This window comes from Mandrillus leucophaeus, unplaced genomic scaffold (assembly GCF_000951045.1).
Source record: "Mandrillus leucophaeus isolate KB7577 unplaced genomic scaffold, Mleu.le_1.0 Scaffold732, whole genome shotgun sequence".
NCBI lineage: Eukaryota > Metazoa > Chordata > Mammalia > Primates > Cercopithecidae > Mandrillus > Mandrillus leucophaeus.
Window position 1 is genome coordinate 473,212 of NW_012107942.1, and position 22,790 is coordinate 496,001.

The 22,790-nt window shown below is 38.6% G+C and overlaps 1 long non-coding RNA gene across 1 annotated transcript in view; it reads right to left on the minus strand.

Annotated features, from left to right (window-relative positions):
* The window catches only part of LOC105528790, a 93,064-nt gene that overhangs the window by 69,464 nt on the left and 810 nt on the right, over positions 1-22,790 (minus strand). The gene's annotated exons all lie outside the window — the stretch shown is intronic.

Here is a 22,790-nt window from a genome sequence, read left to right on the forward strand (position 1 = left end):
ATTAAAATATATAACATAAATAGGCCAGAGAAAAATATTCTATAATCACCATAATAAAAATGTATTAAATATTAATAAAATAATAATAAAAATCAAATATTAATATTAGAAAATTGGGAAAAAGGTAATTCTTGACATGAGATGCAAAATCTATTTATTTTAAACCACTGAAGATTATATGCAATGGTGAAACAACAGAAGTTTCACAGAAGTGTCAGATACGCATCTTCCATCACTACGATTATGCAACATTTCTTGGAAGTTCCAGTCAAGGCAATAAAACAAACAGCTCTAACAAGAGGGGTCGTCAATGGCGAAAAGACAACGTTGTCATTTTCAGGTGATATATGACGTTTTTTCATTTTTCTCCCCTTGGAAAATCAAGATAGGCAGTAAAAATCTATTCAGACTAGCGAGTTACACAGAAAGCTGGCTAAAAACAAAGTAAACAAGAACCAGCCACCACCACAAAAGCCACAATAACTCTTTTAGACATTTCAAAACCCAAAGAGCATTTTTTAAAGAAAAGAGATTTTATTCAAGAAAGTATACATAATAACTAGGAACAAGCTAAAAAATCAGGATCTGTGTAAAAAAAATGCTCCAAGATATTATCAAGATATATTAAAATGGCACAAAAGTGAAATAAATGTTATTACTAGAAGGAAAGACATTGGTTATAAATGTAATTATTTCCTAAATAATATGTAAGTTTAAGATATTTCCCAATTAATTTCCTAATGATGTTATTTTGTAACTCGAACAAGTGATTTTGAGGAGTATTAAAAAACATAGAGGAATGAAGATGGATAATTGCAGGATTTAAAAGAAGAGTTCTGTAGAGACCCTGCTAACATGTTTATAAAATTGCAATAATCAAAACCATATGATAGTGTCTAAGACAGATAAAGGAATGAAATAGAAAGCAACCAAAACATATATGACAGAAGTAACTTTTTAAATAATTGGAGGAATGATGCATTCGTTAGTAAATATTACTAGGAAAATTGGTTGTTAGTTCTAAAATCCAATTATATATGTTATAATGACAAAAATTACACTTACAAAATAAACCCCAGATGGATCAAATATTTGAATGAAAAAATTATTACAATTATGGCAGGCTAAAAGAAAATATGAGTATTAAAGACAGAAGTAAGTCTTAAGTAAAACTCTTTAAAGTAAGAGACAATTAAAAAATTAGTTTAGGTGTAGAAAAATTAAAGACATCAAAACCACTACAGAATTAAATGCTAAGGCCACATTGGGAATAACAGAATACGTATGATAGCAAAGCGTTACTGTTCTCACTATAGAAAGTATGTATGTGTGTATGCATGCATGTGTATTTATATGCTATTTATATATATTTATACACACATACACATATACCAAAGAGTAAAGGGCAATTACTGTTAACCAAAAATTGCCAGTTTACAAAAAAGCAAATTTTTAATATGAAAAAATTCAATCTCTATAGTTATAAAAAAATACAAATGAAACAACCTATGTGGTCAACAGACCAAAGGTAAGGATAAAATATTTCATCTGTGTTTCTCAGAGTGTGAGATGAGCATTCATAAACTAAAGCAACAGTGGGAAAGTGGGTTAAGCCACAGTCGAGGGTAATTAGACAGCTTCATTGGAGTTTGACGGTGTTGGTCCCTCCTTTTTATTTTCTGAGGGTGAAACTTTATTACTGAATTTTTCTGTGCTGCATTTTTCTCCTCTCTGCTACAAGGAAAACAATAGTAGTGACCTTTAATACAAGAGTCAAGTGAGTAACAGGACTCCCTCTGACCCGGCATCTTCACTTCCAGATGCTCTGAGAACTCCTGTGCTTGCTTGTCTAATTCACAGAGATCGTCAACCAGAGGTGACACCACTCCAGAAGCAAAACAAAACAAAAAGCAACAAGAAATTTCAACTCATTAAAATATTAAACACATGCAAATACAAAAATGAATGAAGCCCCAGATGAGATAGGCTCTGAGTGCAATTAGGCTAACAGCTAGAGATTAGATTCTAATTCAGGTTCCACTAATTAGGCATAAGATTTCAGCAAGTCACAAGACCTCACTAAGCCTCAGTTTCCTCATCTGTGAGATGGGGCTGGGGGTAGGAGATGAAGGTAATAATGAATTAATAATTAATTATTAATTAATAGTAGGTAATTAATCATTAATTAATTAATAATTAATAGTTAGGTAATTAATAATTAGGTAATTAACATAATAATGTTAAATATTTAAAATAGTGAAAGGGACGGAGTAAGTGCTCAGTAAATGTTAATACTTAAACAAAAATCTTAACCACTAGGAAGAGCAGTTTGGACATTCCTCAAAAAACTAAAAATAGAGGTACCATGTGATCCAGCAATCCCACTGCTGGGTATATACCCCAAAGAAAGGAAATCAGTGTATCAAAGGAATTTCTGCATTCCCATGTTTATTGCAACACTGTTCACAGTAGCCAAGATTTGCAAGCAACCGGTGTCCATCAACAGATGAATAGATAAAGAAATTATGGTACTCATACACAGTGGAGTACTATTCAGTCATAAAGAAGAATGAGATCCTGTCATTTGCAACCACATGGGTGGAAACGGAAGTCATTCTATCAAGTGAAATAAGGCAGGCACAGAAAGACAAACTTTACATGTTCTCACTCATTGTGGGAACTAAAAATGAAAGCAATTGAACTTATGAAGATAAAGAATAGCAGGATGGTTACTGGAGGCTGGGGAGGGCAGTGTAGGGTGGGAGGAAGTAGGGGTGGTTAATGAGTAAAAAAATGTAGTTAGAAAAAATAAAACCTGGTATTTGATAGCGCAACGGGGTGACTATAGTCAATAACAATTTAATGACACATTTAAAAATAACTAAAAGAGCATATAATTGGATTGTTTGTAATAGAAAAGATAAATGCTTGAGGGGATAGATACCCCATTTACCATAATGTAATTATTATGCATTACATGCCTGTATCAAGGTATCTCCTATAACCCACAAATATAAACACCTAGTATGTACCCATAAAAATAAATGAAAATCTCACGTGTGTAATCTTTGATCTAGTAATTCCACTGCAATGCGTCGAGGAAATAATTTGCGATGTGTATATAGGTATGTACAATTTAATGATTATAACAGTTTTATTTACAATGGGAAGACAGTAAAAACAGCTTGAATTTCCAATGTTTATGGTTTGGTTTAATAGATTAGGGCACATCTAGAAACCGACGATAGGAAACTATTAGAATTATGCACTCAAAGAATATTTAAAGGACATAGAGTAATGCTCACAATAAAGTGCTAATTTGAAAGAGCTAAATCATATATAAAGTATAGGCCGGGCACAGTGGCAAACATCTGTAATCCTGTACTTTGGGAGGCCAAGGCAGGCAGATGAGGTCAAGAGATCGAGACAATTTTAGCCAACATGGTGAAACCCCGTCTCCACTAAAAATACAAAAATCAACTGAGAGTGGTGGCGTGCACCTATAGTCCCAGCTACTCGGGACGCTGAGGCAGGAGAATTGCTTGAACCCAGGAGGCAGAGATTGCAATAAACCGAGATAGCGCCACTGCACTCCAGCCTGGTGACAGAGCAAGACTCTATCTCAAAGGGGGGAAAAAAAGTAAAATATGGACTTTATTTTCTGAATTCATAGACCTATATTTAAGATATTTGTATATGTCTTATCAAAAATGCTACAAATATAGAATTAAATATTAATTGTGGTTAGCTCTGAGTTGTGAGGTTATGGATTCAATCTTCTTTATATTTTCTGCATTTTTTTTTCCAATTTTCAAATGCACATAAATTATTTTTATAATCTGGGGAAAATGTGCATCAGTGATGTAGTAACATTGTCACTTAGCCACTAACTCACTACCAGGAATGTTCTCCCTCTCTCTGTTCTGACAGCTCTCAGTCTCAGTTTCACTGCTATACTGCTTCCTTCTCCACCCAGTTGGGTGGTGGTGACCAGGTTCCACCATTCGCTTCTGTTGTCAGCAGAGAGCAGCCCGGAGCAACAGTCAGGCTGCAGTTGCTTTGGGTTCTTTGCAATATTCTCTTTAGCCACCTTTCCCGTCAACTGATCTGCTGAAAAGAATACCTAAATGTCGTTTAATCATTACACCTAGCTCACTTACCATATATGGAAACTATGGAGTTACAGTTTGGTAATACAGAGCCCTGCCTCCAGGAGCTGGCAAGCAAGTAGAAGAGACTAGCCCAGAGTACCAGACAATGTCATAACACAGTTTACAAAGATGACGCCCACATTGTCTACTCCGTGGCAGGTGAATGTTGACAGCACAGGGCCATCAGATTTCACAAGTAAAAATACTGCATGGGACAAAAATGGCATGAGGCATACTTTAAAAATTATTTGGTCGGGCGCAGTGGCTCACACCTGTAATCCTAGCACTTTGGGAGGCCAAGGCAGCCGGATCACCTGAAGTTAGGAGTTCGAGAGGGCCTGGCCAACATGGTGAAACTCCGTCTCTACTAAAAGTACAAAAATTAGCCAGGCATGGTGGCAGGCGCCTGTAATCCCAGCTACTCAGGAGGCTGAGGCAGGAGAATCGCTTGTACCTGGGAGGCGGAGGTTGCAGTGAGCTGAGATTGCACCACTGCACTCCAGCCTGGGCAACAAGAGCGAGACTCCGTCTCAAAAATAAAAAATAAAAAATTATTCAAAAGTATCTAAAATTGAAGTTTAACTGGGTGTCCTGTATTTTATCTAGCAACCCTAGGCAGAAATTATTTCCTCCATCTCCTCTCCCTATCCCCATTTCACAGATGTGGAAACTGAGACCAGTGCAGTCTTCCAACTTGCTGTATTCTCATATTTAATCAGTGGAGCCTGAATTAGAACCTAATCTCTAGCCTTTAGCTTAATTGTACTCGGAGTTTGGCTCATATGTGGTCTCATTGACTTTTGCATTGGTGTATGTTTCAATATTTGAATGGGCTCAGTGCAAGTGAATTTCTGTTTTGCTTCTGGAGTGGTATCATCTCTGGTTAGTGGTCCTTCGTCAATTAGACAAGTAACCACAGGGCCTTGCAGAGCATCTGGAAGTGAAGACGCTGGGTCAGAGGGAGCCCTGTTGCTGAGTCGGCCTCTATAGATGGATAGCATGCCTGTCCTGATGCTGTTAAGAGAGCTCTTCACCACAGGTGGCTGTGCTGTGCACCCCATGGGAGAGCAGCAATTTGTGTGCAAATAAGCCTCGCAGTCTAAGCCCAACTGCTAGGGTGCATCAACAGAGACACCCAGGGCTACCGGAGCAGTACCCTTCACTCACACCTCCTCTCCAGGGCCCAGGGGGGTACCTCGCCGAACACAGGTGCCTGATTCACAGGCATCGAATGAGTAAATGAGTGCTTCCTGTTTAGCCTGGTCCCTGCAGTGGGTTTTACCCACCATCTTTCCTGGCTGGCCTGTGGCAGGGAGCAGGAGACACTTACCTACTGCTCCAGGATGCATCGCTTCATGGCGGGGCCTGAAGTGGCCGCCGGGGAGACTCTACCTTCCATAGAGACGCCGGCTGCATTCCAGACTCGACTCTGAAGAATTGAGTTTTAGGCATTTGTGCTTAGCCCACTTGACACGTGCAGGGGCAGAGCTATTTCATCACACCTTGTATGTTTATCGTCTGGCATTGCACGTATGGAAATCTACCAGACGGGAACCCACTCCCTTTCTCTGCTTTTCTCTCTGCTTTCTGGCTTTGTGCAGAGACCAGGCTCTGGAGTGCACAGAGATCTCTACAGGTGCACCTGATCCAGCTGGACACCAGGAGATGGTTTTGGCTGCACCTTTTCAAGTTCCCTGCCAGAGACAGCACTGGCTTTTCTTCGCTGGCTGCTCAGCTGACATGCTAGGCTTCTCTGGTGAAAAACAGGCATTTCAGAGTTGCCCAGAGAGGACTGAGTGTGGAGGTCATGGCCTTGTGTCAACTTGGCATGCTGATTCAGGCCCCACTCACCCCGGAGGTCCTCTGGGGGTTTCAGACACCTGCTCTTCCACCTTCTCTCCCCTACCTATTCCTTCTTGCATTGGGAGAAGGGATTAAATGTCTGCCACGCTTCAGTGGACAGAGCAAGGGTCTCCAGGCTCTGCTGTGCCTGGGCCGGTGTTATCTCCTCTGAATTCAAGTCCTGGCAGACAAGGGCCATGTCTTTGAGAGTTGTGTGTCATTTCTGATACACAGAGAAGGCTCTGGGCCAGAACACTTTTGCTGCAGGGATCCAAAGCGAATGAGAGGGAATCGAAACTCCCTGGTCAGCGAGGCCCATCTGTCTGTCCGTCTGTCTGTCTGTCTGTCTGAGCTCAGAGGTGGTGAACAGCAACCTGAGGGAGGCATCCAGGCTAGGGAGGGGGCGGGTCAGATCTTGCTAAAATTTCATAAGATGAGCTTTGAGAGATTCAGAAAACAGCTGAATAAAACCCCCAAACCTATCAAGAGCTTTCAGTTCATTAAAAAAGAGTTGTTTCTGTTCCTATCAAAACAAACAGTCGCTCCAGGCCGGAGCTCTCTTATGTTATTGTTAAGTGCCAGGATACTGTGACTTTTTGAGTAAAGAATTATTTTAAGATCAGCCCAAGGAGGTGTGGCTGATTGCAGCTGCAAACACAAATTTAAAACAGTGGGGTTCTTCGAGGATGTATGTTTGGCTTTCTGCAGTTCTTTAAGCTGTTACACTTAATAAGGACTATGATCAGGTATTAGTTGTATGTTTCTCAAAACTGCTTTCACTGATCTGACTCTATCTCATATTAAACAAACATTAATAGCTTTCAATAGTGTGGCTCAAAAAAAAAAAAAAAAAAAACCCAGAAACAACAAAAGTTCCACTTTGAGCCTAACACATGTTAAACTATCCCTCGCTCCCTCTCTCACTCATTCCATGACTTAATTAGCACCTTCCATGTGGCGTATTAGGCACCAGGATATAAAGCCAGATAAGCCATGCTGTCAACGTCAGAGTAACTTCTGAAGGGAGACAGGTACATAAACAAACACAGGCAGGGAAGTGTCAGAAACGCAATCCTGAAAAATCTGCCTGACAACCATGGAGCTTGTGGTGACTTACCAATATGGATGCTCTTCCTTGAATAGAAGCATTAAAAATGACGCATAGAATATAAAAAAAAAATTCAGATGCCTAGAAGAACTCATAAGAAATGAAGGAAATCACTAGCTGCCAAAAGAAAAAGGAAGAAATTTAATATCCAAGTGGTAAGAGTAACCGGAAACCCCAGGTCCGTCCGAATGTAGAGCTTAGAGGCCGGGAGCCTGGGATCCTAGCACCAGCAGGCAAAGGCAGGCACAGCTTTATTCACTGCCAAGGCAAGGAAGCTAGACCTAGACTCCTCCATAAAGTGTGGAGTCTCTAGGAGGGCCCTGCCAGGTAAAGGTTTTGGCTCACTGGCCCAGCAAAGTGAAGCGAGGGCTTACCTTCCATGTGATGCCTTGGATGGAAAAAACAAAAACAAAAACAAAAACAAAAACAGGTCTTATAAGAAATTGAAAGCCCTGTTCAACTTGTTATTATAGATTCAGGGTCCAAATTTACAGAACCTGTGCAGAAAATAAAAAGTACAAAAACCTGCCATCTGAGGCATGGAGCATAGAAACTGGTTGAGCACCCATGAATGACAGAGGAGCTGCTGCCCAAAGGGACCGAGGATGGGTGGAGGGGCTTTGTAATGTGATCTGATTCACATATAAGAATGATCCCTCTGGGGGTAGTGAGAGGGAGGGAGCAAGGACAGATGGAGAGAGCTGCCAGGAGACCAACACATAGTTTCAAGTAACCGTAGGCGACAGTCCAAGCTAGACACTGCAAAGGACCAGCAAGGGTTCCTGCTCTTGGGTTTCGTCCCTGCTTCTTTACTCCTCTCTTGAACATCAGATATCTTTACTTCCACTTTTGTCTGTATCCCTGGGTGTAAGAAAAAAGCATTTTCTGCCTCACCCCCAGGCCCATCCATCTGGTATAAGCTGAGGCCCTTCTGTCCCATGCCAGAGCCACAACTCGGCCCTGGTCTGAATGTACCACCATCCAGGGGAACTCTCAGGCTCTTGAGTCCAGCCATGCCCACCACACCCCCTGGCCATGTGTAGGCTTCTTTTCACAAGCTCTGTGCTTCCTCCCTCCTGAGCCAATCTCGCATCTCTCTCTTCCCCAAAACCTTTGCATCCTACTATTTGGGGATTAAAAACACACAACAATACTTTTCCTGACTGCCAAACTCCTCATCACCGCATTCTTCAGTAAATATTTTCACATGTCCATGTCTTAAATAAGACTGGGCCCTCCCCTACACACAATTTCCCTCTGATGCTCTTTCATTCTCCCACACCCCACACAGCTCAAGACCCAAAGGCGCAGTGTGTGTCTTCAATATGTGTATTACAAATATTTCAATTGCCTTCAAAAAGAAACAGGGAGTTCGTGTGAGGCAGGTGCAGAAACATACTTTAGCAGCCTGCACATACAGGTTGGGATTTCTTGTCAAACTGTGTGGCCACTCTCCAGATGAATTATAGTCCATATGAGTTTTCAAAGACCATTCAGTTGCAGGAAGTGCTTGTATCATGAAATTTCTCTTTCAGATTTAGTAAGCATATAGAATCAATTTCATGCACACTTAAGAAAGCTAGAAAGAAGGAAGGCTTCCATTTTCCCTGGTAGGAAGGTTTTCAGGGTATCCTACAATTAAGTAAGTGAAGCAATTTTTTGCTCTCTTCCTAAAAATTAGAAGGCAGAAGAACTATTTCTGCAGGTGATTTCTGCCTCCCACTCAGCCGACATGTTCCTGTGTAGCTGTTAATCCCAGCTAAGGGCAACATAAAAGTCTCTATTGGAAATATATAAGCACAGTTGTATTGTGATGACCTGAGGATGATGATGATGTAATTTATGGAGCCAGTACCTACTAGGAGTTATTCCAAGTGCTTTATAACTATTAACCCATGTGGTAAGTGGGTAAGTGTTATTATGGCCATTTTACAGTTAAGGAAACGGAGGAAAAGTCAAGTCACTTGCCCAAGAAAAGTCAAGGTCGCATTACCGGGAAGTGGTAGAGCTGATATTCCGTTCCAGGCTACCTGATTCCTGAGGATTCACTCTTAACTACTACACCATTGAAAGTTAGCATAAAACATAGCATTGTATAAAAACATAGCAATCCAGATATTGGGATAGGTAATCATTTGTATCATTTTTCTAAGGGGTTTATGACTATGCATATTCCTACATTGGTAGGTTTATACAGGTACAAAACTTCTAACTTTCTTGAGCAAGATAGATGAGAAAATGGAGACTGTATCCAACAACGTCTTTACAAATCACAAGCTCTCTTGCACCTACCTTTTTCTTTTTTCCAACTTTCTAGACCTGGATTCTCAGCCATGCAATTGATGTGTCAGAATGTATAGGGGTCTCCATTTGTCAGTAGGTTGCCTCCTTCAGATAGCTGCATCTGTTTGCTCCTACAATGTGTAGCTCAAGGCACCTATCCTGTGAGACCCTAGAAGACCCTAGAAGATGTCTCCTGAGAACGTGGTTTTAGAAGGTGACATAATTTTACAACAAAATTGATTTTTGTTGGAAGAGCTCTTTGACTAGTACTAGTCCTCTTGCTTAGATGCCGAATCCTAGTTTTTCAGGCGTTTTGTCTTGGGTCCAAATCAGACCTTCTGGGCTTTATTCTCCAGAGTAAAAGAAACAGCCAGCACCAGCCCCTCTTTCCCTCTTTGAGTAACCAATTTGTGAATTTGTGTTTCTTCTCTCGGTTAATAACTTTTCTGATGGGGCATGTTCAATATTTCAATATTTGTTGATAATAGTGATTTCCTCTATAAGGAAAATTCTAATATAGTAAAGCATCTAAATCCAAATGCTCTGGCTCCATGTGGGAATTTTCCTAATGGCAAACGGTGTTGAACATCTTTTCATGTGCTTATTTCTTCCTTCTGTACACTTGCTTTGGTGAGGTGTCTATTCAAATACTTTGCCCACGTTTTGCTTGGGTTGGATGTTTTCTTACTACTGAATTTTGAGAGTTCTTTATATGGTTAGGATACAAGTTCTTTGCCAGATACGTGACTTTAAAACACTCTCTCTAAGTCTGTAGATTGTCTATTCATCTCTTAGTGTCTGTCTCAGAGCAAAATTTTAATCTTAATGAATTCCAATATATCATTTTTTTTCTTTTAGGGATTATGGTTTTGGTGTTGTATCTAAGAACTCTTCATCTAACCAAAAGTCATGAAGATTTTTTATCTGTTTTCTTCTAAAAGTTTTATAGATTTACATTTAACATTTACACCTATGATGCATTTTCAGTTAGTTTTTGAATAAGATGTGAGATTTAGTTAGAGGTTTATTTTCTTGTATATGAGTGCTAAATTGTTTCACCACCATTTGTTGAAAATACTATCCTTTTTCTATTGAATTGTTTCCACATCTTTGTGAAAAACCATTTGTCCGTATTTGTGTGGATCTGTTTCTAGACTTTTATTCTATTGCATTGATCATTGTATCTATCTTTTTCTAATACTGCTGTCTTGATTACTGTAGATTTATAACAACATTTTTGAAATTGAAAGAACAATTTCTTTAACTTTAGTTTTCCTTTCTCAGTATTGTTTGGTTATTCCAGTTCCTGTTCCTTTACCTTTTCAAGTACATTTTAAAAATCAGCCTGTCTATCAATTGGGAATTTTATCACCATTTCATGAAATCTAAGGATATCTTTACTTAGAAAAAAAGATAGAGCTAAATAAATACACACAATCTAAGCTGAGTGAGAGAGAGAAAGAAAGATTGGAAAAATAGAACAGACTTTCAGGACCTGTGGGACAGTAACAAAAGTCTCATGTTCATGTCATTGTAGTCCTAGAAAGAGAAAGAGTATGGCATGGAAAAAAATTGAAGAAGCAATGGCTGAAAACTTCCCAAGTTTGGAAAAAAGAAATAAACCTAGACATATAAGTGTAGAGAACCCCAAACAGAATTAATTGAAGAAATGAGCACTTAGGGATATCTCAAGTTTCCGAAAACTAAAAGCTAAGAAAACATCTTGAAAGCAACAAGAGGAAAATAGCATACTACTTCTAACTAGAGGAACAAAGATTCAAATAAGTATATATTTCTCTTTAGAAATTATGTAGGCCAAATGGTAGTGGAAATTTTTAAGTGTTGAAAGAAAATAACTATCAACTAAGAAGTCTAGGTCCAGAAGAATTTTCTTCAGAAATGAAGGTGAAAGTGAAATATTCTTACACGAAGAAAAGTTGAGATAAAATTGTCAGGAGATGTGCTCTAAACAAATTGTTAAATGAAGCCATTGCAACTGAAGAAAAGAGATACTAGAAAGAAATTTCAAAATATCAAGGATTAAAAGAAGAGGAACAGAAATGGTAAATAACTAGATAAATAAAAGAGATTATTTTTCCTCCTGAGTTTAAAATATATTAAATGGCTAAAAGAAAACAATGACAATATTGTCTGATGGGGTATTCAATGTATATAGATGTAATATACAAGATAGTTACAACATAGAAGGACCTACATAATGGTAAAGTTTTTACATTCCACTATAAAAAGGGACAGTGAAAAAAGGTAAATATGTAGTAATCACACACACACACACAAAGAAAAATATATGTGTAAAATAGAGTAAAAAATACAGTCGATAAGTTAAAATGGAATGCTAAATAATGTAAAAACAAAACAAAGCAAAAGAAGATAGGAAAGAGAAAATAAAGGAACAAAAACCAGAGACTAAACAGAAAACAAATAATAAAATAAGAGATCTAAATTTAAACATAAAGAATTACACTAAATGTACATTATCTAAACATACTAACTAAATGATAGAAATTGTCAAAATATATTTTTTTTGAATGATCCAATGATGTGCTATTTACAAGACTCATTTGTAAAATAATAAGCAAATTAGGCCTTAATAAATAGAAAAGACATACCATGGACTTAAATCTAAGACGTGCAACCTTAAAAATTATAGAAGATAGCACTGGAAAAACCCTTTTAGACATCGGCTTACGCAAAGACTTCATGACCAAGAACGCAAAACAAATGCAACAAAAACAAATATAAATAGATGGGACTTAATTCAACTAAAAAGCTGCACAACAAAAGAAATAATCGGCAGAGTTAACAGACAACACACGGAATGGGAGAAAATCTTTGCAATCTAAACGTCCAACAAAGAACTAATATCCAGAATCTACAAAGAACTCAAAAAATCAGCAAAAGAAAAACAAACAATTGTATCAAAAAGTGGGCTAAAGACATGAATAGACAATTCTCAAAAGAAAAGATACAAATGACCAAAACGCATATGGAAAAATGCTCAACATACTAATTGTCAGGGAAAATGCAAGTCAAAACCCAAATGTGATAACATCTCACTCCTGCAAGAATGGCCATAAGAAAAAAATTCTTTAAAATATATGTTGGCATGGATGTGGTAAAAAGGGAACGCTTTTAAACCATTGGTGGGAATGTAAACTAGTACAACCACTAAGGAAACGAGTGTGGAGATTTTTTAAAGAACTAAAAGTAGAACTACTGTTTGATCCAGCAATCCCACTACTAGGTAGCTACCCAGAGGAAAAGAAGTCATTATATGAAAACGATACTTCCAAATACATGTTTAGAGTGGCATAATTTGCAATTGCAAAAATATGGAACCAGCCCCAATGCCCATCAATCAACAAGTGGATAAAGAAAAATGTGGTATATATATATCATGGAATGCTACTCAGTCATAAAAAGGAATGAAATAATGGTATTCACAGCAACCTGGATGAAACTGGAGACCATCATTCTAAGTGAGGTAACTTAGGAATGGAAAACCAAACATCATATATTCTTACTCATAAGTGGGAGCTAAGCTATGAGGAGGCAAAGGCATCAGGATGATACAATGGACTTTGGGGCCTCAGGGGAAATGGTGGGAGGGGGGTGAGAGATAAAAGACTACACGTGGGGTACAGTGTACACTGCTTGGGTGATGGGTGCACCAAAATCTCAGAAATCACCACTAACCACTAAAGAACTTATCCATGTAACCAAACACCACCTGTTCCCCCAAAACCTATTGAAATAAAAAGAAATTAAAAATAACCCAAACATTTAAACAGAGATCTTAAGACAAAAAAAAAAAAAAAAAGCAAGAAAAAATATACCATGGAAACACTGATCAAAAGACAACTGATTGGACATAGATTTCAGAATGAATAAGTTGACCAGGGATGAAGAGAGACATTATATGATGATACAAGGGTCAGTTCATCATGAAGACATAATAATCCAATATATGTGTGTACCTACTGACAATGCTTTCAAAAACATGATGCAAAATTCATGAAAGTGAAAGGAGAAATTTTTAAAATCCACGATTATATTTGGAGAGTTCAACACTCCTCTCTTAGTAATATGCAGAACTTAAAAAAAAAATCAAACAGGGATACAGAAGAATTGAACTGCATCATCAACTAACTAAATCTAAATAATATTAAAAAATGATTCTTCCCGTAACAGTGGAACACACATTCTTTTCAGAAGTACATGGAACAGTCAAGGTAGACCATACCTTGGTCATAAAAGACACATTAACAAAAGTTAGAATTATGTAAAAAATAAAATAAAATCTAAAATCAGACAAAGTATTTTCCTTGAATCATAATAAAAATAAACTAGAAATTAAGAACAGGATAACAGGTAGCGTAAGAGAAAAATATCCAAACACTTGGAAATTAAATAACATGCTTCTAAATAGTCTGAGTCAAAAAGAAAAAATTACAAAATAATTTCTATTAAACAAAAATGAAAATAAAATATACCAAAATTTGTGAGCTACAACTAAAGCAGTGCTTAAAGACAAATTTATAACATTAAAAACTTATATTAGAAAAGAGATGCCTTATACAAGTTATCTAAGTTTCCATCTTAAGAAGAGCAAAATAAACTCAAGCAAAAATAATAAAATAAATAATATAGTGGTAGAAATAAAGAAAATTGAAAACAGAAAAATAATAAAGTCAAAGAAACCCAAATCTGGTTCTTTAAAAAGATCAATAAAATCAATAAAATTTAGCAAGGACAAAGACAAAAAGACAGCAAGAATAAATTGCCAGTATCAGGAATGAAAGAGGTTATTGCTACAGACCCCACTGGCATTTAATAATAATAGGGGCATATAGGGGATACTGTGAATAATTATATACACACATTTTTGACAAGTTAGGCAAAAGGGATCAATTCCTTGAAAAACACAAATTACCTAAATTCACTCAAAATGTAATAGACAACTTAAATAACCCTATAACTTTTAGAAAAATTGAATTTACAGTTTAAAACTCTCTGAAAAAATTCTCCAGGCCCATGTGATTTATGAACAATTTTATTAAACATTTTAAAAGAACACCAATTCTACAATATCTCTTCCAAAATGTAGAAGAGAAAACACTTCCCAACTCAATTTATGAGATCATCATAACTCTGATTCTAAAACCAGACAAGTAGAAGAAAGAAAGAGAGGAAGCAAGAAAGGGAGGAATGGAGGAAGAGAGGAAGGGAGGGAGTAAGGAAGTCGGGGGAGGGAGGCAGGGAGAGAGGGAAGAAGGGAGTGAGGGAGGAAGGAAGGAAGGAACTATAGACTAGGCCAGGCGTGGTGGCTCATGCCTATAATCCCAACACTTTGGGAGGCTGAGGTGCACAGTCACTTGAGCTCAGGAGTTTGAGACCAGCCTGGGCAACATGGCAAAACTCTGTCTCTGCAAAAATTACAAAAATTAGCTGGGCATGGTGGTGCGTACTTGTAGTCCTAGCTACTCAGGAGGCTGAGGCTGGGGGATGCTTGAACTTGGGAGGAGAAGGATGAAGTAAGCCGAGATCATGCCACTTCACTCCAGCTTGGGTGACAGAGTGAGACTCTGTCTCCAAAAAAAAAAAAAAAAGAAACTATGGACTAATAGCCCTCATAAGCATAGATGCACGAATTCTGAATTTTTTTAAAAAGCGGATTTGTTCAACAATGTGTAAAAAATGAAAAAATAATACACTGCAACTTTGTGAAGTTTATCTTGGAAATGTAAGGATAAGTCTATATTCAAAAATCAGTCAATGTAATCTACCACAATAGCAGTCTCAAGAAGGAAAATCAAATGATCATTTCAACTGATAAAGAAAAGCCATGTAACAAAATTCAACATCCATTCATGATACTATCAGCAAGCTAGGAACAGAAAAGAACTTCCTCAGTCTGAGAAAGAACATCTGAAAAGAAATGCATTAAACTAACAATAATAAGTAATGGGTGAAACACTTAATGCTTTCCCCAGAAGATCTGGAGTAAGGAAAGTGATGTCCTCTTCCTTCCACGGTACACTGCATGTCCTCATCAGCACAACAGCAAATAACAAACAGGAAACATGGGAGCTTTAGGTCTCAAATGACATAGAGACATAATGAAGTAAAGCAACTGACCAGTGGAGGAAATTCTTCTGAATGAAAGGAAAATAATGAGAATATATAAGGCATTTGAATGTGCTCTGATTATTTTTTTTCCAGTGGAAGAAAAAATTTTACAGGGTATTCCATATTTAAGAAGTTATTGATAGAAAGTAGAAATAAAGGAGGTAAATTCTTTTCTGTGAATTTCAGAAATGTAGTGCTATAAGTTTCATGAAGTAAATGTCTAAGGAGTGAAAGAATTAAAAAGTACCATAAATAAGAAATAAAAGGAACAAAAAGTTCTTGTTTTAAATCTGTATAAACTACAGAAGGGTTAAGATTTCTTTTAGGATTGGTGGAAAAGGTGATCACTTGTATTGAGAAAATTAGATTTGTATATCTTGTTCTAAACTTTTAAAAATGTAATGCCATGGTAACACTAGTGTTGTGTTTTGCTGATTAGATAAACTCAAAAGCTCTATTTTTGATAGAAAAAAAACAAGAATTGAATGCAAAATCACGATTATCTATGTTTCTTACTTAAATACTCTTAGGGGATGTTCAACTTTTGGCACCAAAGCGGTTGAACGCAGTGGTAAAGAACTCGTTCTTTTTTTGGTTGGAATTCTGGCCCAGTGATGAACTGTGTGACCTTGGACAAGTTACCTAACCTTGTGTTTCAATTTCCAAAGCTGTAAACTGCAGAAAATAGTAATAAGGCCTACCTTATAGGTTGTTAGAGGAACTAAATAAGTAACTGTAAAATGTCTAGAATAGCTTCTGGCATAAAATAAAGGTAGATGCTGGCTATCAACTGTCACCATTATCATCCACCTGGTGACACATTGTCTGAATTGAAGACATAGTCCCTAGGGAAGAAAATAACAAAATTGTACTTTGAAAACCCATAGTTTTATTGTGATGGTACATATACCATAGATAATATTTCTCGCTTCTGGAACTGTGCCTGAGTACTCCATAGGAGGCCGAATTAGAAATAGGGAGAAATTACATTAAGAACACAGATTTTGAGGGAAACCAAGCATTTTCTGCTAGCTGAAGAAAGAACTCATCTGTCCCATACCCACTAACTCTTACTTCTGTTACTCTTTTGAAAAAATAGAATATTGATCTAATAATTCAGATCCCACAATACTGGGGTTAGCCACTTTTACTAGGACTGAAAGTTCAGGATGTGTGGGAATCAGTTTTCTCTGTCTTCTTCCAAATATTGCCTTTTATTTTCCCCTTTGCAGACACCCCACTTTCTACAACAGCCTTGAGTACGTGGTTAGGTCAGCTACCGTCTAGGTTTGGGGGACATGCACTCACTCTCTGTAACAGAGACTGGCTAAGAGTTCTCCAAGACACTTCTCTTTCTCTCCTGAGCACATAGCGAGGTGACACTCTTACAACAAAGGGTTGTCCTGCGGCTGGATTCTTGAATGTGGTCCCAAGTGATCTATACTATCTCAACCCCAGCATTGCTCCACGATATATCTTTCCTTCCATTCACGAGTGGCCTCCAGAACCTTAAAAGATGGGGGAGCCACTAGAAGAATTATAAATCCCTGAAACACTGCATGGAGAAGAGTCCTTCTCTTCTACCAACTCACATCATATTTTGATGTGAGAAATCAGCCTTAATCGTGCTTAGCTGTAACTCTTTGTTATAGAACTGCCCTATCCTAAGTAAAAGACACTGTTATTCTCTGTCTTTCTGGGGCCTTTTTCTTTGGCACTACAGAATGTAATTTTTACTTAACGGGAGTAGCTAGTTTTGAGACCTTAGGTTGTGGTTTGGTGGCAAGAGGTATGGTAGCTGAGGCTAGGTAAAGCATTTTACATAATCCCGCCCAGCTTCCCGGAGCTCTAGATAAATATTTTGGGCCAGAGGACCAGCTAAAAATAGTTACTTTGTTTTTCCTTGCCACTGTTCCCTATTCTTTTTTTCCCCTTAAAAGATAGCACCCCTGAGATGAAGCAAATTCAATTATTTAAAGACCTTTTGGACTAGATGCCATCTTAAGGTAGTATCCCCTTAGAGCAATCTACTGTTGTTATTATTTCAACAACAAATATGTAAAGAAGTAGAAAAGCAACAGTCAGGTGCTTTAGACAGATACACTCAAAATAAAGAAGTTTAAATTAAGACACCTTATAGTTGGATACAATTGAATCTTCTCACTGATACTAGAAAGAAATTCTATGCTAGACACTGGAGTAAGTACAACGAATAACATGATTTGGTTTCTTCTTCGTAGGAGTCAGGTGTAAGGATTGGGGGAAAAAAGAAAACAACATCACATAAAATAGAAAATAATTAAAATAAGTGTAATAGATCATAAGGAGTTTTGAGAACCATTAAAGCAATCAGATACAGACAGGAGTTTATAAAAAGCGTTGCCCTAGTTGTCTAAGAATGGATACACAGTAGTTTCAGTAGTTAAAAGTGGCACAAGCCCCTATGTGAAAGTATTGGACAATGAGATTTTTCAGTCCCTTTAAGGCAGTGGTACTGTGATTCTTTCCTTCTTTGGGGTGCCCCAGTCAAAATGTGGTAATTAGCACTGCATAGACTCCTTTTTGTTCATCCCCAGGGTAAAAATGGAAATGAATCATGGATTAGATTTATAGCCACTGAATTTATTGAGCAAGGCCCAAGTTCTTGTTCTAAGTTAAGATCCCTCCTCACCTAAATACGAGTAAAATGGAAATAATCATCTTGAGATTCAAATTGGGAGTGAGTTGGAGTTGGTTACCTGTCTACTGGTTCTACAAAGAGTGAAAATAACTTCATATCAGACCAAAGTCAAGATAACTCATTCAATGATGCTTATAGAATCTGTTAGTGTTGCTGAATCTTTTCCCTAACATTATCTTCAATTCTTGGTGGTGGTGGTGATGATGATGACGATGATAAGTTAATGATGATGAAGGCAGCATAATAAAAATAACTACTGTTTATTGAGCTATTACTATTGCTACAGCATTGTTTCCCGAATTTCCCTGAAAACAAGAATTTCTTAACTGTGCTTGCTGAATACATAGACTCCCAGGTTGCAACCCAAATCTACTCTATTACAATTCCTAGTGGATAAATTTGGGAAGGTTGGGGAACAGTATGCCAGGCTGGCTAGGTGCCCAGTACTATTCATTCATTATGATATTTGAGTCCCACAACAACTTTATGAGGTAGATTCTATGATTAATCCTATCATACAGATGAGAAGCCTGAGGGATAGAGAAGTTAAGTGACTTGCTTTTGCCAAAAACTTTGGATAGGATTTTCTTCAGGCACTTTCACTGGAGTTCTAGGCCTGATGCTGAATTCCAACAGAAGCCCTCACAGGCTTAGCTGGCTTCTAGCAAAGCTTACATGAAATTCCCAATTTCTTGGTGTTCCTACGCAGGTTAAGACTATTCCAGTTTGGAACCTTGTCCCATCCTTCTTGGTTCCTGAAAGATTCGCTCCTGTGCTTCTCCTTTCCTTTCCAGCATTTCAAGGTCCACAGGCTTCTTCCTCTCCTCCTTGAGTAATTACTAAGATTTCAGAGAATTTGCACTTTAGGAAAGAACGTAAGTCTCATAATAAGTGCCACTGAAGAGGTGCAGAGACAGAAAGTGCTGTGAAAATTTGGAAAAGAGAAATAATTCTTATTCTGGAATATTAGAGATGGCATGGCATGGCCCAGTTCACTTGTGCAAATTCTGAGATATTGGTAGGTTTTCCACTGGCAGAGGTGAGGTGAGCTCACCAAAAAAAAAAAAAAAAAATTTTGCTCCTTTTCTCTACTTTGCAAATTGGGTCTTTGTGACTTAGTCCAAGCAGGGGAAATAAATCTTAGCCCCATGATGGTTTAGCAGTCTAAGTCATCTGTTTCAAAATAGGATGGAATTACAACCAGCTGGTAGTAATTTTCAAATCCTGACCCTTGCAGAAAGGGGTGAGAATTCACCAGAAAGTCCATTTCTTCTCCAGGGCACCAAGCTACATTTCCCTCAGAGGGTGACATGGATGCGAAGAGACTTTTTGTTTTTATTTTTAATTTTGTTAGGAACCGCAAGCCACACTGTTCCGGTATTTTGAATACAGCATTTATAAGTTGAAAGTAGAAGAAGGGTACAGAATGTGCCATATTTTCTAGTTCATTGTTCCATGTCCATAAAACAAAAACACTTTTAAAAGGCAAATTTTATATTCTTCAAGGTAGCAGCAGTAGTAGTACTGTTCTCTCTGCCATTTACAGTGAAGGGTAAAACTTAAGCTGTTTGGACACTCCATCAGTCTTATTCATCCCTGCAGCAGCAACAGTTCTTTTCATGTCTAATATTTCACAGTTCTTAGCTATGAATAGGCAACCCCGTGCTTTTCACCACTTGTTATAAGCTGAATTGTGTCCATCAAGGAGACTGACAGAAGTTCTAAGGCCCAGTACCTGTGCATGTGACTTTACTTGGAAATAGGGTCTTGGGAGTTTTAACCACGTTAAGATGACGTCATCAGTGTGGGCCCCAATCCAAGGCCCTGTGTAAAGACGGAGACAACAGGGAGAACGCAGCGTAAAGATGGAGGCAGGATGGGAGTGATGCGTCTGCAAGCCAAGGGGCGCCGAGGAGTCCTGGTCATCCCCAGAAGCTGGAGGAAGGCATGGATCAGATTCTCCCTCAGAAAGAATCAACCCTTCAAACACTGAATGCAGCCTTCTGGCCTCCAGACTGTGAAGCAACAAATTTCTGCTGTTTTAAGCCACCCGGTTAGTGATACTGCCTCACAGCAGGCCTTGAAAATTAATACACCACCTTTATAAAAACTGTTCACAAAGGAACTCTGTGTAACATTACACATAAAACGTAACAAAAACACTTAATATGACAGCTGTTGTAAATACGAAAAATATTATCACATGAAAGATAGTGGGAGATGTTATAGAGTTCACTGCCAGGTTACTTTGAGGGAGAAGGAAAGAGACTGCTCACAGTGACATTTGGTTCATCTTCAGAAAGGACCTGAGAGATGGTCTAATCCAGGAGTGGGCAAACCAGGGCCTGCAGGCCAAAAGCAGCTGACGGGGCATAATCGTACAGACCCTGAGCTAAGAATAGCTTTTACATTTTTAAAATGTTCTTGAATGTAGGCCCGTCTCTTTTTTCCTTCCATCCAGAAGTTTCCGGAGCCTTAGAAAATGAAGAAACCACTAGAAGGAAGGATTTTAGATCCCCAAAAGATTGTGTGGCATAGACACCCTAACCCCCTACTCATGCTTTACTGTGATGTGAGAAATACGATTTGTTTAGGCACTGAGATTTCTGTTACACACAGACAGGGGTTTTGTGTTATAATAGTTGCTTAATAGTTACTATTCTATCCTAATAGATGCTATTATTCTCTAAGCCTAACTCAACCCTAACTCTAATAAAACCGGAAGAATATGCAATGGACAACCACATGTGGCCTGCAAAGGTGAAAATATTTGCTATTTGGTCCTTTACAAAAAAAAAAAAAAAGTTTGCCAACCCTTTGCCTAGTCCAGTGATTTATAACGTTATTATTATTATTCAGTGAGAAATACTTAATTTTGTTAAAAAAAAAAAAAAAAAAAGAGACAGAGAGAGGGATAAACAAAACAGAGGAAAATGCTTCTGCTCTTCCTAAGGAAGCAGGGTCTGCAGTCTTGAATTCTCCCACTCAACCATCTTAGTTGCCCCTGACCTAATAGAGCTCTGGGTTCCACTGATAATCGTGATAGTGATATTGGCAACAATCAATTGAGTACACATAGCGTTTCACAACAGTACTAAACATGTCCCAGATACTCTTGAATTTCGTCTTCAAATTAATCATATGAGGGGTGTCCTATTAGCTCCATCTTTATACGTGAAGACACTGGAGCTTAGATTAAATTAGTTGACCTACATCTGGTAAATGGCGAAGACAGAATTCATATCACTGGCCCTGTGGCTCCTGTACCGCTAACTATGCCCACTGAGCTCTGTTCTTATTTGGTGTTACCTCCTCATCGAGGGCCCTAAGGTTCAGGGAGGTGAAGGAATATGTCTAAGGTCTCAGGCTAGTTGGTCATTGACTGGGTCTGGAGTTCAGGTCTCCTGACTTCCCATGTGATGCCCTTTCCACTGTCCCATTCGGGCTCATTTGTCCTGGCAGAATGTGAGTGGAGAACATAGACCAAACTGGCTCTGGGACTGGAGGGTAGGCAGGTGCATGGGTGGAGGTCCCGCATTCTCATTCTCATGCTCATCAGTTGGATGGGCCAGAGAAAAAGATTTATTTGACTTGGGACTGGTGGACCATTCTCTCTCTTACAGTTTCCTCTCATTGTCCCTGCTCGCAGAAGTGGTACCTCCCTCAGCAAAACTGCTCAGTGGCCTCACATCTCAGGAGAGGTCCCATACGTATTCTGTTCTCCAATAACTGCTGGCCATCGTCAACCAGATCCATTTCTCACACTGGCTTAGCCAGCCTTTCTCTCACTTTGCTCCCCATCCCTTTCTTCTGACTCCATCTTGTCCTATGGGTTACAAGCTTGGATCCATCTTCTGATTCAGACTCTAGATCCTCAAGAATCTGCCTCTCCTTGCTAGCACCTGAGAACTCCCTTGACTGAGGTTGGCTGATTGCTTCTTAACTCACCGCTTAGCATCGTTATACCCGGATTTTACCCAGAAGGACGCATTTCCAGGAAACTCATCCCAGTCTCATACTTGGGACCAGTAGCTCCCTCCTTCCCTGTGATATGTTTACCTTCTCCTCTGTGGGATGCACTGTGTATGCCAACCGCATCAACACCATTATGGTTGCCGATAGTATTAAGCTAATGGCTTTAGAGGACAGAAGTTCGTACTAGTGGTAAAAACAATGATAGTATAACTAATTCATTGAAAACTTTATACACATATGACCTTGTGAGGTAAATACTATTACCATCTCCATGTTGCAGGTGGGGAAACTGAGGCACAGAAAGGTTAGACAACTTGTCCAAGGGCACAGAGCCAGGAAACATGGAACCAGACTTGGAACTTTCTTATAAAGGTGCAGTCACCTTTGCTGGCTTCCTGCCGTATGTCAGGCCTTCCTCTTGGTGCGTCATACAAGTGGTGGGAAATTCTTGGGAGATATTTGCCCATATGTTTTCCATGGTATTTCCTGTGTTTCTCCCCATTAGGCAGCTAGGCCTTCTGTAAAACTTCAGGGAAGGGAAAACCAGTGAAACAAAGATAACAGAGGAGTCATATTTTTAGCTTTTGAGTCTCAAATGGCA